This window comes from Lepidochelys olivacea (assembly GCF_965140295.1).
Source record: "Lepidochelys olivacea isolate rLepOli2 genome assembly, chromosome: 27".
In the NCBI taxonomy this organism is placed as follows: Eukaryota; Metazoa; Chordata; order Testudines; family Cheloniidae; genus Lepidochelys; species Lepidochelys olivacea.
The window spans coordinates 18173570-18191201 of record NC_140437.1 but is presented as its reverse complement, the minus strand read 5'-3'; the positions used below and the strand labels follow the sequence as shown (position 1 = coordinate 18191201).

Sequence of the window (17632 nt, the reverse complement as noted above, 5' to 3'; positions counted from 1 at the left end):
GTAGCAGCCGTGTTAGTCTGTATCCGCAAAAAGAACAGGAGTACTTGTGGCACCTTAGAGACCAACAAATTTACAGTGAGGTTGTACATTAAGGGTAGGGGGACCAGATGTCCCAATTTTATAGGGACGGTCCCGATTTTGGGACTTTTTCTTATATAGGCACCTATTACCTGCCACCCCCGTCCCGATTTTTCACACTTGCTATCTGGTCACCCTAATTAAGGGAAGTTATTTGAGGATGGAAGGAATTTTGCTGGATGTGGAAAGGTCACGTGCGATCCAACAAGCCCTTTAATGTTTATTTGCATCTCACTCCCTGCTTTTGCACTAGGGTCTTCAAGACCCTTTCTTTCCATTTTATGGAGACAGGACCAATAACCTCACATTTGGGGACAATGTATACCTTCAGATCAGCGGCACTGCTATGGGTACCCGCATGGCCCCACAGTATGCCAACATTTTTATGGCTGATTTAGAACAACGCTTCCTCAGCTCTCGTCCCCTAAAGCCCCTACTCTACTTGCGCTATATTGATGACATCTTCATCATCTGGACCCATGGAAAAGAAGCCCTTGAGGAATTCCACCATGATTTCAACAATTTCCATCCCACCACCAACCTCAGCCTGGTCCAGTCCACACAAGAGATCCACTTCCTGGACACTACAGTGCTAATAAACAATGGTCACATAAACACCACCCTATACCGGAAACCTACTGACCGCTATTCCTACCTGCATGCCTCCAGCTTTCACCCTGACCACACCACACGATCCATCGTCTACAGCCAAGCTCTGCGATACAACCGCATTTGCTCCAACCCCTCAGACAGAGACAAACACCTACAAGATCTCTGTCAAGCTTTCTTACAACTACAATACCCACCTGCAGAAGTAAAGAAACAGATTGATAGAGCCAGAAGAGTTCCCAGAAGTTACCTACTACAGGACAGGCCTAACAAAGAAAATAACAGAACGCCACTAGCCGTCACCTTCAGCCCCCAACTAAAACCCCTCCAACGCATTATTAAGGATCTACAACCTATCCTAAAGGATGACCCAACACTCTCACAAATCTTGGGAGACAGGCCAGTCCTTGCCTACAGACAGCCCCGCAACCTGAAGCAAATACTCACCAACAACCACATACCACACAACAGAACCACTAACCCAGGAACTTATCCTTGCAACAAAGCCCGTTGCCAACTGTGCCCACATATCTATTCAGGGGACACCATCACAGGGCCTAATAACATCAGCCACACTATCAGAGGCTCGTTCACCTGCACATCCACCAATGTGATATATGCCATCATGTGCCAGCAATGCCCCTCTGCCATGTACATTGGTCAAACTGGACAGTCTCTACGTAAAAGAATAAATGGACACAAATCAGATGTCAAGAATTGTAACATTCATAAACCAGTCGGAGAACACTTCAATCTCTCTGGTCACGCGATCACAGACATGAAGGTCGCTATCTTAAAACAAAAAAACTTCAAATCCAGACTCCAGCGAGAAACTGCTGAATTGGAATTCATTTGCAAATTGGATACTATTAATTTAGGCTTAAATAGAGACTTGGAGTGGCTAAGTCATTATGCAAGGTAGCCTGTTTCCTCTTGTTTTTTCCTACCCCCCCCCCCCCCAGATGTTCTGGTTTAACTTGGATTTTAACTTGAAGAGTGGTCAGTTTGGATGAGCTATTACCAGCAGGAGAGTGAGTTTGTGTGTGTATGGGGGTGGGGGGATGTGAGAACCTGGATTTATGCAGGAAATAGCCCAGCTTGATTGTCATGCACATTGTGTAAAGAGTTGTCACTTTGGATGGGCTATCACCAGCAGGAGAGTGAATTTGTGTGGGGGGGTGGAGGGTGAGAAAACCTGGATTTGTGCTGGAAATCACTTTAGATAAGCTATTACCAGCAGGACAGTGGGGTGGGAATAGGTATTGTTTCATATTCTCTGTGTATATATAAAGCCTGCTGCAGTTTCCACGATATGCATCTGAGGAAGTGAGCTGTAGCTCACGAAAGCTTATGCTCTAATAAATTGGTTAGTCTCTAAGGTGCCACAAGTCCTCCTTTCCTCTTGGTACAGTTTTTTACTGTGTTCTACAATGAGCTGCTGCTTCTCTTATTCTGAGCCTCCTCATTTTAGCTGATAGCCTTGGAGGTGGAGACTTATACCGAACTTTCTGAAAATTTAGGCATGAAACCTGGTTTTTGTGGCACTCCTAAAGGGGTTAACACCTGCTGCTCTCCGGATTTGCCACGTAGCAGAGGCTTGGCCTCAGGGTATGCTCAGTGGGCCTCTCTTGTGTTTCTTTGGCTGAGGGTGTTGTCTGGATCCTCCTGGGAGGGTTGCATGGATGTAGGTCTGGAATGAGCCCTAACATTCCTGATCCACCTTGCTCCCGTAGTTGAGTTTAGCTCTCAATGAATGTTGCTATTATTTTTCTGCGCACGCTCCCTGAAACTCTTAGAGACTTTGAGAGCCAGATTCCGCTTTCAATTACACTGGTGTAAATTGGGAACAACTCCACTGAGTGAAGTGGTGTCACTGGAGATTTACATCAGTGAAAATGAGAGCTGAATCTGGCCCTATGCCTAAATACAACACAAACATACATTATTCCAGAGCAGGGACATTGTATCCTCCAAGCCTGGCAGGCAGTTAGAGAAGCTAGACTCCCATCCTTCTTGTCTGTCTCTGTTCGCAATATCGCCACTCACTAAATCATTCTGATAGCATTCCCCCGCCTGCCCGTTATCACCCTAACCCGCTCTATATCTGGGCCATGTCCTTGTTTACAGCAGTTAATGGGGGAGAGGAAATTCTTCCACTCGGATTCCTTTTTGCTGGCCATTGAAATTCCTTTTCCTCATCTCAGCCTGAGAAGACCCTGAGTGCGTCCTCTGCCCCTGCCCCTGCGAATCCGCCCTGGCCCCAACCAGCAGTGGACGTGAAGGGAGGCAGCAGATTTAGGGCATCAGAAGCGTCACCTGAAGACTGTGTTAAGCCTCTTCTCCTGAAACTCTGAAAGCTGCCGTGGCCAGTGCCACGTGCCGCTGCTGCCCACTTCTTGGTGGCTTCACTCGGCAGTACAGCTTGTAAGGCAGATATTTATAATTGGCATAAATGCCTCAGCGGATTGAATAGTCTGTTTGCTGCAGGATGATGGTGCTGTAGTTTTGGGGCTGTGCAAGAAACTGTGATCTCCTCTCCAGGCTGCAGGGAGATGCCTTGTTCCTCCCCGGGGGAGGGAAGGGTGGTCAGATGGCTAAAGCACAGGGGCACCAGGGGTCTATTCCTAGAGATTCGTTGCGTGACCTTGGGCAAGCCACTGGCCTTCCCCATGCCTCAGTTTCTCCATCTGTAAAATGGGGGTGCTGCTGCTGACCTCCCGGGAGTAGTTGTGAAGTTGAAGTCACCTCTGTTCATACAGTGGTGTGAGCTCCTCCAACGGAGCTCTGCGGAGGCTCATCTCAGACAGCGTAAGGGGAAGGCAGCAAGGCAAGTGGCTTGGTTAGAAAAGGCAGATCGGGTTCAGATCAGCAGGTTACATTTCTGCCTCTATGCTGCAGAGGGTGAAGCATCTGGCTTCTGCACGCTCACCCCGGCCCTTGAGACGCCTAGCCACAGCCTCCTAGGAGATGCTGGCAACAAGATGCCTTCCCCTGGCTAAGATGCAGCGAAATCCCAGCCCGCCTGCTTTGCAGAGGAATTTCTCTGCACTGCTCCGGCAACGCCGAAGTGCTCCAAGGAGCCTTACCAGGCAGCGGGCCCGATTCTCGCCTCACCAGTGTGAGCTCGGAGCCAGGCCCCTGGGGATGGTGCTCTGGAGCCCACCTCCCTGACAGCAGCAGCCAGGGGCTTGTGCTGCATGCAGCAGGTGCAGATCCTGCTAATGTAAGTGTTTAAACTGAGCAATGTGGGGGGAGTGTTGGAGGGGGGGGGGTTGTCCCCTAGGCTCCAGCAGTGCTAAGTCCCGGAAACCCCCTGCACAGCAGGGCGACCCTCGGAAGGTGCAGGGAGGTTCAGAACGAGGGTTCAGATTGGTCCGTATTTTATCCAGAATGGCTCCCCCCAACCCTGCAGCAGAGACGGAGTTACTGCGACCCCCTGAACCTCACCGAGCAGGTACCCAACAGGGAGCCATCCGCAGCACCCAGCGGGTACCGGCGTGGCTCAGAGTTAGCAGAGCGGGGCTCCCATGTGGGCATCAGAAAGAGCTCGCTATGGGCACGCAGCCCCCGTCATCCCAAGCACTTTCCAGCGACAGGCACAGAGCACAGCTGAAATGCAGCCACCCTGGGAGCTGAGGGGGAATGCAGCACCTGGAGATGGGCGGGGGGGAGGACTTTCACCAAGGACCTGGGGCCAAATCCTGACTCGATGAAAAGCACCCACAAGATCTTTACTCGCCAGCCCAAGCCTGGGTTCGAAGGTCTTGGTGGAGAAAGGCAGCCTCAGCGACACAGCCTTGCCCTAGTCCTTGGCGGCAATGAAATCCCCCGGTGCAGACCAGGTAAGGATCCCGAGTACCTGGGTTGGGCAGGAGGATGGTCGCTGGTCCCTGGACACGGCTGTCGCCGCACTGGTTGAGTGCCACCCTTAGGCGCTGAACGAGACAGACCCGCCGTCCGGGCGAGAAGGGCCGCAGAGCAAGGAGAGCAGCAGACCGCTTCCGTTAGCGACCAGCCAGGACACGCTCCCTGCCACCCTGTGCACAGCAGGCTGCCGACGGGGCGGGCAAAGCGGGCAATCGGTCAGGGGCCTGGGCGATTTAAGAGGGGGCCCCCGGCCATGCAGCAGGGCGAAGGTAGGCTTCCTGCCCATCCTCGCTCCGTGCTGCTCCTGCAAGTGGCCGGCACGTCCCTGCGGCCCCTGCGGAGGGGATCTCCACACATTGCCCCTGCCCCGAGTGCCAACTCCGCAGCTCCCATTGGCCGGGAACTGCAGCCAATGGGAGCTGCGGGGGCGGTGCCTGCGGGCAGCGGCACGCGGAGACCCCCTAGGCCCCCTGCCTAAGAGCCATTGCCAGAGGGGTGTGCAGGCGGCTTTCTGGAGCCACCCGAGGTGAGCGCTGACCCCCTGCCACCCAACCCCCTGCTCCAGCCCAGAGCCCACTCCCAAACTCCCTCCCAGAGCCCCCACCCCCACCCCTCCCACTCCCAAACTCCCTCCCAGAGCCCCCACCCCCACCCCTCCCGCACCCAAACTCCCTCCCAGAGCCCCCACCCCCACCCCTCCCGCACCCAAACTCCCTCCCAGAGCCCGCACCCCCTCACCTCCTCCCGCACCCAAACTCCCTCCCAGAGCCCCCACCCCCACCCCTCCCGCACCCAAACTCCCTCCCAGAGCCCGCACCCCCACCCCTCCTGCACCCAAACTCCCTCCCAGAGCCCCCACCCCCACCCCTCCCGCACCCAAACTCCCTCCCAGAGCCCGCACCCCCACCCCTCCCACACCCAAACTCCCTCCCAGAGCCCTCACCCCCTCACCTCCTCCCGCACCCAAACTCCCTCCCAGAGCCCCCACCCCCACCCCTCCCACTCCCAAACTCCCTCCCAGAGCCCTCACCCCCTCCCGCACCCAAACTCCCTCCCAGAGCCCCCACCCCCACCCCTCCCGCACCCAAACTCCCTCCCAGAGCCCACACCCCCACCCCTCCCACACCCAAACTCCCTCCCAGAGCCCTCACCCCCTCACCTCCTCCCGCACCCAAACTCCCTCCCAGAGCCCCCACCCCCACCCCTCCCACACCCAAACTCCCTCCCAGAGCCCTCACCCCCTCCCACACCCAAACTCCCTCCAGGGGCCGCACCCCCACCCCTCCCACTCCCAAACTCCCTCCCAGAGCCCGCACCCCCTCCCGCACCCAAGCTCCCTCCCAGAGCCCCCACCCCTCACCTCCTCCCGCTCCCATACTCCCTCCCAGAGCCCGCATCCCCTCCCACTCCCAAACTCCCTCCCAGAGCCCGTACCCCCACCCCTCCCACTCCCAAACTCCCCCCCAGAGCCCCCACCCCTCACCCCCTCCCACACCCAAACTCCCTCCCAGAGCCCCCACCCCTCACCCCCTCCCAAACTCCCTCCCAGAGCCTCCACCCCTCACCTCCTCCCACACCCAAACTCCCTCCCAGAGCCTGCACCCCCTCCCACACCCAAACTCCCTCCCAGAGACCCCACCCCGCACCCCCTCCCACACCCAAACTCCCTCCCAGAGACCCCACCCTGCACCCCCTCCCACACCCAAACTCCCTCCCAGAGACCCCACCCCCACCTCCTCCCACACCCAAACTCCCTCCCAGAGCCCGCACCCCGCACCCCTTCCCGCACCCAAACTCCCTCCCAGAGCCCCCACCCCGCACCCCCTCCCACACCCAAACTCCCTCCCAGAGCCCCCACCCCTCACCCCCTCCCACACCCAAACTCCCTCCCAGAGCCCCCACCCCGCACCCCCTCCCACACCCAAACTCCCTCCCAGAGCCCCCACCCCTCACCTCCTCCCACACCCAAACTCCCTCCCAGAGCCCGCACCCCCTCCCACACCCAAACTCCCTCCCAGAGACCCCACCCCGCACCCCCTCCCACACCCAAACTCCCTCCCAGAGACCCCACCCCTCACCTCCTCCCACACCCAAACTCCCTCCCAGAGCCCCCACCCCTCACCTCCTCCCACACCCAAACTCCCTCCCAGAGCCCAGCCTGGTGAAAGGGAGTGAGGGTGGGGGAGACTGAGCGACGGCGGGTGGGGGGATGGAGTGAGCAGGGGGCGGGGCCTCAGAGAAGGGGTGGGGGCAAGGTCTCGGGGAAAGGGCAGGGTAGGGGGTTGCGCGATTAGACTGTTGGCAACCCTACCGGGTGGGCATGGGGATGCCCTGGCCATGCCGGAACAGTGCGCAGCCGGCAGCTCGCTGGGCACCAGCCAGCGCGGGTGCAGCACGGCCCGAAGGTCAGGCGGTCCGCGTGGGTGCAGCTCGTGTGTGCCCCGAGGCCTGGAATTGCTGTCGGCGGGCCTGGTGCACAGTCTCATCATTTCTGATACGCTAAACAATTGCGCGAGTGAGGGCGTCTCTTTGTGTCACGGCTCTTGGCACAAGGAAGCCTGGGGGATGCCGTGAACCAAGCACAGAACAGGCCAGGAAGCTGAAACAGACACAGACTCAGTGAACTTGTTAACCGGGTGGTTACTGGGGGAAATATCTGAAATTCCCTGCAAAGGGCCCGAGGGACCATTGCCCTGGCACTCAAGGAATCGCCCACCCCAGGGCAGCGTGGGTGTAAAATGCTGGCAAATCAAAATGGCAACGCTCCAGGCTGGTAAAGGGTAAAGGGTTTCACCAGGAGCAGGACATTGGTGAAATGGATCCAGACAATTCAGCACTTGGGGAAATTGCCCCTGTGGCCTTTGCGATGGGTAAGGGAGGTGGAAAGGGGGGGTCGAGGTTACTATTATTTCCTCTTCCTTTTACCCCACAAGTTTTAGGAATTTAGGTCAAGCCAGGTTTTTCCAAAGACCCAAGCCTCGCACCTGAATCAGTGCGGACAGGGCACCGCATGCGTGTGGATCTCCACTGGGCCCCAGCTGCATGGATCCAGGTCCAGGATCAGGGGCCCAGGTTTGCGGGAAGACTCTTTGCAGGCCTTACATTTGGAGTGGAAGTTTTCTCAGTTTGAAGAAGGGGAGCTGAATCTTTAACACAGATATCTGGTCTGCCAAGAGTGATAGGCGCCTTTCAGATCAGCAGGGGCTGGGGAGGCCAGACCTGTATTTCTAATGTGAAGAGGGAAACCCACTTAAGCCTTCTCCAACATGGAGCAGGTAAAAAGCATTACCCCCATTTTCTCTGGGCAGATCACCTGAAATCCAGGAGTTCGCGCCTTCTGCGGTTGCTTATCTGGTTTTCTGCCCTTAGTCTGCGGAATGAAAGGGAACCGAGGGCTGTAGGAAGGGCCACAGCCCCTGCGGCGCTGAAAGCTCAAGCCACAGCAGTGGGCTCTCAGTATCTGTCAGAATTGGGCCCCTGGTGGTGGTGGGCCGTTGGTTGTGTTCTGTGTCTTGCAATCGCATGTGAAACAAGCCCCTGCTCTCTCCCCCCACCAGAGACTGGTGGTGATGCAATGATGTAAAAGCAACTGCACCAAATGAACTGCAGATGTGGTCAGCGTGCGTGCGAGCCAGGCTTCATGAAACATTCAAACCGGAGAGCAGATCGCCTGGGAGTTTTGCTTTCTTAAACAAACTGAAGATTTTTTTTAAAAAAAATCCCCCTAAACAACAACAATGCAGGAGCTCTTTGGAGTTCCTGGGGCATTTTGCTCCTGGACCTTTGGGAACCTTCCCCGCTTTGGCAGTGAGTCTGGAGAACTTGAACAGTTCCAGGCCTGGCCCCGGTGGGAAGGCAGCTCAGCTGTGCAGTTCACGGGCCTTTTATACAATGAGGAAAGTGTTTACATGTGTTGTAGCAACCAGGCAGTATGTACATGGCCATAAAGGGCACGGATCCAGTGACTCACTGGAAGGGAACTCAGGCTCCAAAATATAATCAGATAAAAAACACACGTAGTGGGGGAGAACCAGGGCAAGTCAATCCAACGGACCTTCCAGCACTGGGTCATTTGAAATAGAAAAAATAGAGATGTCAAACCCCCCTCAACCAGTCTGCCAGCTCTGGGTTTCACAGCTCCACGAAAGTGACCCAGGTCTCCTGGTGGCTCCCCGAGACCTGCTGGACACAGGGCTTTTCCCTGGTCATGGAGGGCCCTTCACACAGTCTTTGCAGCTCTGTTTGCTCCTCCTGGGGGGTTCTGTGCAGCAGGGGGCAATGTGGATCGCAGGACAAGGACGGACACTGTCCAGTAAGGTCACCCCATCCAATATGTGGGCTCAAGGACAGGAAAACCAGATCATTCACAGAACCCTTCTGAAAAGCTCAGCAGAGAACTCCCCTGCCCGCCCCCTCCCCCCCCAAAAAAACAACCCACCACACTTCCCATGGATACTCGTCCTCTGTGCTTCCGGCATGTGGCAGGGGCCGGGACAGAAATCCAGTGGGAATGCCTGTCCCCCCACTGTCTGCGCCAGCTGGATTGAGGCAGTGCTGGAGCACACAACCACAATTTGGGAATCCCAGTTTGAAGAGCCCCAAGTTCCGGGACGCGGAGAGCCAGGGTTTTCAGGACAGGCCCATCTGGGCAGCTGGACTCACCCGTCACCAGACTTGGTGCGTTTCCCAGTAAAAAGTAGTGTGTTTCAAATGCCCAGGGCTAAACCTTGTGGTTCCTGTGAGAGCTGGGAGCGAGCCGCAGCCTTCCCGGGGCTCATGCTCTGCGTGTGAATGGGGATTTGTGTAACAGCCAGCCAGCCTGCGCCTCCATGATTCCTGGCTGTTCCCACGGGCTCCCGTTGTCTTTTCACTGCACCCAGACTATGGCTGCATTCGCAGCCACATTCCCGCCATCCAGGGCCCTGCCGCAGCAGACTGCCCGTCCTACACATGCCCGTCGCAGGCAGGAGGCAACCCTTCCACTGGGCAGCTCCCCCCATCTGCCATGGGCCAAGCAGCTCTTGTGGAACAGGGCGGAGATCCTTGATGTCCCACAGCCAGGGAGCTGAGTCCTCCTCCCTACCAAGGCTGCTCCGGCACCACCCTCCTGACCCCCTGTGGAAACACAGCGGTTTTGTTCTTGCATTGCCTCCACAGGGCCTGCTGCAGCCCAGCGAAGCCAAGGGAAGGCCCCCTCTCGGCTGGTGGGCTCCCTCAGAGCCCCTTGCAGGACGCGCAGCCTTGCTCTGGTCTCTGGCAGGCCCTTCCCTCAGGGCACAGCGTATTCATTCAAACACAAACAGCTCCTCTGCCCACCACAGGCTGCAGCTCCCGGAGGCTCTGCCCCTCGCCTGGCTCAGTGCTGAGCCGAGGATACGCCCCGCAGCCCCCTGCTTCGCGGCCTCTGGAGCCACTCCTCCCGCTGAAAAGGGGTCAACCCCGCCCCAGCTGGCTCTGCTAATCCAACAGGGCAGCTGGGGCCTTACAGACGCAGACCAGCCTGGAACGCTCCCCTTGCCTCTGGGGGAGGACTCAGGCTCCCCACGGCCTGTCCCAGCGGGCTGTAGCCAGGCAGAGGGGCAGACGCTGCAGTTCCACGGTTCTAGGGCGAAAGGCTGGGGGAGAGCCAGGGGGCAGGGGCCCGCTCTGGGGGTAGACTGTGCTAGGCCGAAAGGTTACACGAGCGATCCCTCGGGATTAGCTGCTCAAATGAGTAAAAACCCCACATACGGCCCAGGCTGGGCAAACGCAGCTCCTGGGGTTCAGTGCCCGGCAGACATGCACGCCTCTCCCAGAGAGACCGTCCGGGCTCCCAGCTTGTAGTGGTCCAAACAGCCCCGCTGCTTTGTCCGCCGGGAGCAGCTCTGGCCCTCTCGGTAGCACAGAGGAGGGTGGGTGCATTTTATGCCGAGAGAGAGTCATGGAGAGCAGCAGCCCCCTCCGCTCCCACGCTGGAGGGGGGTAGGGGACAGCTCACGTGGAGCTGGAGGCTTTGAACAGGTCTCTGCTCTGTGCACAAACCTTCTGGAGTCAACAAGGGCTGATAAGTATCTGAGCCTGCAGGATATGGCCCCTTTCCAGCACAGCCAGGCCAGGCCGAGATGGGGAATGCCTTTGTTCTTGCTGATGGTGTTGACTCAGAGGGAAGGAAGTAGCTGGAGTTCCTGCTGTTCAGGGTCCCCGGGAGATGAGGCATTGCTTGGGCAGGTGCTGCTGTGGAGAGGATGAGCAGTCTTCATGGGGGCTGTGGACTTGCTCTGGGCTGTCGGGATCCCCCGGGACAGCGTCGGTGGTTTTGTTCTATGTGTTGCTAATCATAGTAGCAAAGCAGACGTTGGCTTCTCCAGAAAGCAGCACAGCAAGGGCTCCTCGTGCATGGCTCTCTGGTCCAAAGACCAGGAACAACCCCTCAGCCCCTCCTGCACGCTGCAAACCTGTCCTTTGTGCCAGGTATTTCCGGAGCCCGGTGCTGGGTGGAAGCACACATGGCTGCATTGTTAGGAGCTGTGAGATGAGAGGGGATGTGGGGCAGATGCCGTCACTTCCTTCAAGAGCGAGAGTTTTCTTGGGCTGAAAGCAGGGGGAGGAGCGGGCAGGACGTCCTGCGTCGGCCCTGGGCGAAGCTGGACTGACATGGCGGGAAGCTGGATCAACTGAATCAGCCACTTCTCCCTTGGGGGCAAGGGAGGAGAAATGGAGGGGAAACCACACTGGCTGTCCTGCTGCACGGCCATGTCCTGTCCTTCCGCGACGTGCGGCTGCGCTGCGGGAAGGGCCGCGCGCTGGTGGTGACGGTCGTGTCCCTGTTGTCTGGAACAGCCGGGACTATCGTGCCACCAGCCGTACCGTGGGTCGTCGTGAGCCCGTAACAGGGACGCTCTCCCCCACTGGAGGGACGGGAACGGTCTGGGCCCAGGACCTGCTCCTCCTGGCTGCCTGGGCAGTTTTGGAGCTGATGGCTGTTCCTTTGGGCCCCGGGCCAAAGAGGCAAGCACCTTGACTGGCAAGAGGGGCCTGGGCCTTGCACCTGCTTCGCTCGTTAGCTTGGGGCTGGGCTGGTTCAGCAGCTCCGGGCACGTGTCTCTGGGGTAACAGGCAGAACCCAGACGTCACAAGTGAGCTGGTGGCCTGGACACGTGGCCTCTGGCTTCCCAGAACACTGAGCTTGTTGCTGGGCAAATCAAGTCCCTGAGCCCTCCTGCGGTCCACGTGGGACTGAGGGAAACCGGCTGCCAGGAGGAGCAGGCAGGCTTTGTTCTTCATTTCAGACTTTTTCAGAGTGAACGTAAGCCTGGACTGGCACCCTGGGAACGGCCATCCTGACTCACTCCCAGAGCTGGGAGCAGAACCCAGGAGTCCTAGCATCCAGGCCCTGTTATTCTAACCCTGGGTCCCCTCTCTCCTCCCAGAGCCGGGAGCAGAGTCCTTGTGCCCAGACCAGCCCCTCCCTGCTTTAACCCAGTACGCAGAACTGCTTTCAAAATGAACTTGTGAAAGGGAGGCTTTTCCAGGTCTCTTCACCGCCTGGTTCATGAAAGACAAAAGCTGAGCCGTCTCCACCTGCTGCTGCCCATGGCTTGGGGCTCTCAGAGAGCTCCCACTTCCTGCTTTATGGACTTTCACAGGCTTTTGCTGGGAGGTCAAATGGGCAGATCCTTGGCCAGGCGAGTGCTGGGGATCAGGCCTAGCTTAGCTGGGACGTTGCTTGTTTCCAGGGAGGTGCATGCAGGGTCGGTGCCCTGTTTTCCTGGGTGTGGCGGCTGTTGGGTGGGTGTGGCTGGCTGGGCCATGGTGCTGGGGGAGAGGCAGATCCTGAGTCACGCAGCCCTTGGGACGCAGGCCCAGGGGCTGACGGAGCCCTGCTGGCCCTGCCTAGCTCTCCTATCAAACCCATTCACGGCTCCCTGGCGGGCGGCTCATCCCAGAAGCTCCACGTCTCCCCCTCCCAGCTCCTGAGATTAAAACCCCTCGAGTAATAAATCCCTGAGCTGCAGGTTGAGGCCGGGCAGCTGTGACGCTTCATACAGTGCAGGGCTATTTCCAGCCTGGGCTGGGAACGCGGAGAGGATTCATCGCACGCGATGTGCTGCTCAGCTGAAAACCAATCTCATGCCAGCCTCTTCTCCCTCCCGCCCGCGTGTTTCCCTCTGCAGGGGATTGCAGGCCTGGCTGTCCTGAATGAGTCTCTCTCTGCTCCATGGGGACGCAGAGTGACTGGGACACTGAGCACAGGGGGTCAGGACTCCAGGGTTCTGTCCCAGGCTCTGAATTCCCGGGGGAGGAGGGTCAAGGCAGCAGGAGAATCTGGGGGGCAGAGGGGAAAAAGCAACCATGATCAAACATCCCCAAAGGGGAAAGAGTTTAAATGCTGGGGAGTCGCATTGAATTGGAGGGGAAAGTGCCCAGGGCAATGCAGCGACTGACTGGATCTGGGAGCTGAGCCACAGGGCCTGCGCTATCGGGAGGGACGCCAGGGGCCAAATCCAACCTGAGTGGCAGGGATCACAAGGCCACTCCAGCTCAGAGTCCCTCCTCCTGCCGCAAGGCGCAGATCCGGCTGCAGCTCTCCACGCCCAGGGAGGTGATTTCCCATCTTTCCGTGCGCTGCAGAGCCTGTCGCCCAGCAAGGCAGCTGTTGCCCCGAGACTGGCTCTGTCTGGCGGCAGGAACAGATACCAACATGTGCTCAGCAGGAGCAGGGCTGGCTGGGCGTCGCAGCGCTGCTGAGCCTCCAGCCCAGCACAGGCTGGGTTTCAGGCCGGGCTGCATTCCGGCGCCATGGAGAGAAGCAATTGGGGGGAATATGGAGTAACAGATAGGGAAGAGCAGGGCCCCTGGTTTCTGAGCCTCTAGGGGTCACGTCTCCCAACTCCCCACACCAGCTGCGAGGGTTAAAAACTTCCATTTTCCTTTACATGAAAAACTGAGCGTCTCATAATCACCTGACTCCTGGAGCTGGGGCTGGAATCATCGAATGTCACAAGACACATGGCACGGTTGTGAGAGCTGGCAGCATTGAGCTGGGTCAGCAGCGCCCTGAGCCCCCTGCCGGTGCCTTGTGCTGCTCTGGGCAGAGAACGGGGGCTGAGAACTCTGATTTGGGCACATGTCGCACCGGGGGAAGGCGCCAGGGCAGGCAGTCAGCCCCGTGGGGAGGGCAAAGCCCCCGCCAAATGCCACAGAGGGAGCATCGTCTCCTTCTCTCTCCTCCTGGCACTAGCAGCCCAGGCTCCACCCTTGCTCTAACCCTGGTGGCTTGTTGCGCAGGGCCATTCCAGCCGGGGAAAGAATGTGAAACCAGGGCCCGAGGCTAATTGTGCTTGGCCGGGAGAACAACAATAGGAAAGTTCTGATTGTCTAAAAAGATGTTGACAGAGCCTATGGTGGGGCAGGAGCCAGGGGAGCCATTCCAGCCTCTGGCAAACAAAGGCAGGATGGCCATGCTCCAGGGTACACGGTGAAAATGAGGTAATGCCCCTGGCCGGCCCAGGAGGCCAGGGGAGGGCCCTGGGCCCCCGGCCAGGCCCACAGCCCTGGAGGGGAACCGGCCAGGCAGAACAGGGTCTGGGGGAGCATGTGAGGCAGGGGCCTGTCAGGTCGGCCAGGCTATGGGTAAGCCAGGGGAGATGGGCAGGTGCTGCTTGCCCCTTCGCTGCCCCCGTGCCCCACGCACGGCACTGGACGCAAAGGTCCATCTGCAGGGTAAGAAGCTACACCCCACACGCTGACTGCCTGGCCCCTGCAGGCAGCTTAATACACGCTCATGCAGAGACCGGAGCGTCTGTCTGTCCTGGACCCGGCTGAGGGGAGGGTGCGGGGGAGCCATCCCATCTTCACGCCGGCCGGGGCACGTCAATAGGCCCCTAAGAAACTGCCGCTACTCCGTCTGCCTGCGGTTCCCCGCTGGCCCTGAGCATTGCAAGGTCCTGCTCCCTGGCTGGAGTCACTGGGGATTGTGAACTCACATCCTAGGCTGGTGATGGAGGAATCGACCAAAAAGCTGTTTGAAGCAACCTGCGCTTGGCCAGTTCCCTGCTTGAAAACAGGATAGGGTGGGTTATTTTTGTTATGGATTTGGGCTGTATTCAGGCTGTGAACAGACATGGGCCAGGCTAGTTGGGCAGCCCAAAAGAGAAAAAGGCCGGGGGGGGGGACCCGAACCCTGAACTCCTGGGTCCTATTCCTGGCACTGATGCTTGCTTGCTGAGGGACCTTGGGTAAGTCACGCTGGGATTTCATGCCTCAGTTTCCCCAAGGAAGCTGACCCACTTCACAGGTGTATTAGCTCATCAATGTGCACAGCCATTTCCCAGAGGATGGGAAGGTCGTAGGGCTAGTTTGTCCTTAAGCACATTTTGGGGTTACAAATCGGTCACAGCCTCCTGCTGCCTGCCCGCTCGCTGCTGGGTGTAACTATACCCATGTCTGGGGGAAGCAGGAGTTAATTCTGGCTGGGGAATGCAGAGCAGAGGGCTCCTCGCAGGCTTGGCCCTTCAATAAAAAGGGGACTAACTAGAGATGGACTGACTCCAGCTGCCTTCCCCCTGGCCAACTAGCTAAGCACAGGTCCCACTTGACAGATGAAGAAACCGAGGCACAGAGAGGGGAAGTGATTTGCCCAAGGTCACGCAGGAAGCCAGTGGCAGGGCTGAGGATAGAACCCAGGAGTCCTGGCTCCCAGTCACCCTTGCTCTAAACCCCACTCCCGTCCTGGAGCTGGGAATAAAACCCAGGAGTCCGGGCCCCCAATCTCCTTTCTAACCTCCCTGGACAACACACTGCTTGTGGGCCTTTGCTGTTACAGCCGCGGTTTGACTGCCGTGGGCTGGGGCATCTGCTGGGGCATCGGCTGCTGGGGACAGGGAAACATGCTGAAGCCCCTGCCCCGTGGCACCCTCCTCAGCGCCCGCTGGCTGCTCTGTGCTGTTGGGATGCCCCTCGCCTCGCACCAGGGGGCGCTTGGAATCTTTCCCTGTAACTCGAAACAAGCCCCACGGAAGGCAGCTGTCTCTGGCTGGGCTGGGAGGCCAGGCACAGGTCACTTCTTTCGGGAAAGTGGGGGAAATCTCCCTGGCTCACTTTCCCTTCCTCCACGAGCCCCGGGGCCAGTGCCCAGGTGCAAGGGGAAGGGCTCCTGTGCGTCTGCGTTGTGAGAACGGGGCGGAACGCAAGCCTTGGGGGGCAGGAGCCCTCTGCTCCCAGCCCAGCTGCCATACGAGGGGCTTTCCCACGCTCAGAGGAGAGGCCTCACCCCAGGGGAAAGCCCAGCAGGTGCCCTCGATGACAGATCACGGGTGATTTCTAGGGGGACCTGAATTCCTGTGCCCCCCGGGGGAGCTGATCTCAGTGGTCAGCCAGTGACTCGCTGCTGTGAGAGCGCTGGGAAATCGAGCGAGGTCTCTGCCCCTTCCCAGGGGGAGGGCCAGTGCTGGCAGGCTCTGTTCACATCGCTCTGGGGAATGCACAGACCAGCGGCATGGGGCAGGGACGTTACTTCACCAGCAGCCTCGGGAGGAATCTGCTCGGGAGGTAGTTTCCCCAGCAGTACCAGGGAACAAGCAAGTGGCTGGGTGTGGTCCTGCCACGGGGGTGGTATGCGATAGGGCGAAGGGCAGGCAGGGGACACATAACTAGCAGAAACAACCTTTCCTCCAGGGCAGCTCCCACACACCAAGGCAACAAGGCCACGGGTTTCAACTCTCGCACTTGGTGTTTTATCCTGTTTCTTCTGCAATGAGCAGTTCGGCGGGTGAGGATCCCAGACGCTCTCGCTCTGCAGAACCAGCCAGAAACCTGGGCGGCTCTCGCAGAGGGGACAAGATGCCAGCTCTGCTCCTCTGCAGCACCAAGCCCCCTGCTGCTGCCTGGCTCTGTTTGCGGTGTGATGTACCGGGCCGGGGAAGCACGGCCTCCCAGTCTGTGCTGCAGAGGTTAGACACCAGCCTTGCAGCCAGGAGTTGGAGGCAAACATGGGAGCTTTGTGGTGTGTCTTTTGCTCTTTGCGCAACAAGAAACCACCAGGGCATGGCTGAGTGCAAATAACTCTCTGCAGACCTGGCACTGCTGTCCTGGCTGGGTTGTGAAACATACAACATGGTGAGCGCCACGAGAGGGCTCACAAGCTATTTAAAGGGATACGACCCAATTCCTATACATCACTGTTTGCATGGGCTGGAATCAGTCAGACCCCTAGTTCGTCTCTGAGGCCGGTGTGAATCAGGAGTGGCTGCCCTGGCATCAGGGAGGCTGTCCATGGGTGAGTGAGAGGGTGGGGCCTGTGCCTTGAGTCGTGTGACTCTAGTGAACCCCGCGCTGTGAAAAGCTGGGCTCGGTGCCGAATGCAGGTGCCAGCAGCACCCAGGATGCCCCAGCGGGGAACGGGGGGAGTCCCCGGACTGCTCAGCAGGGAGCTCAGGGCTGCGCGGAGGGAGGGAGCCAGCCAGGGGAGATGAGCTCCGAGGGCCGGAGGGGAGAGTCCGCTGGCAGCTTTGACTGGCGGGAGGGTGAGTGGTACAAGCAGTTCAGGGATGAAGAGGATGCTAGTGAAGGGCTTGGAAGATGAGGGGTGGGAGGAGCCAGGATAGAGGGGACAGAGCCCCTGTTCCAGCACCTGCAGGTCTCTCCTGTGCTGTTAAGGCCACGGTGGGTTTGTCACCCAGGCCGGAGTGTGCAGGGCAGATAAGGCTCAGCTTGAATTTAGCAAGGGCCCCAAGCTGCTGTGGGCGAGAGCTGCATCCTACCGGGGTAATTTACCAGGGGGAGTGAAAAAGGGGGTGAGGAGTCCAAGCCGGGTGCTGGCCACTGAAGGCTGGATTTGTCCCCAAGGTCAGACTAGCTGTGAATCTTAGTCCTCGTAAGTGCGGTTAGCTGGGCAGCGACTCCGAGAGCTGCTCAGCCCAGGTTAGATGGCTGGGAGCCGCGGGGGCAGAGAGGGCCAAGGGGCAGAGCAGGGGCAGAGCTGAGGCTAGGGGTAGCCGAGGAGTTCGTGGTCACTTCCAGGCTGGGGTTGATAGCAAGGGTCAGAGTCCGAGTCAGGAGGCAAAGCCCAAAACAAGCCGACGTCAAGCCAGGGGGTCAA

General features: G+C 58.6%; 1 protein-coding gene across 1 annotated transcript in view; it reads left to right on the top strand.

Annotated features, from left to right (window-relative positions):
- The window catches only part of CAVIN1 (caveolae associated protein 1), a 30559-nt gene that overhangs the window by 10816 nt on the left and 2111 nt on the right, over positions 1 to 17632 (top strand). The gene's annotated exons all lie outside the window — the stretch shown is intronic.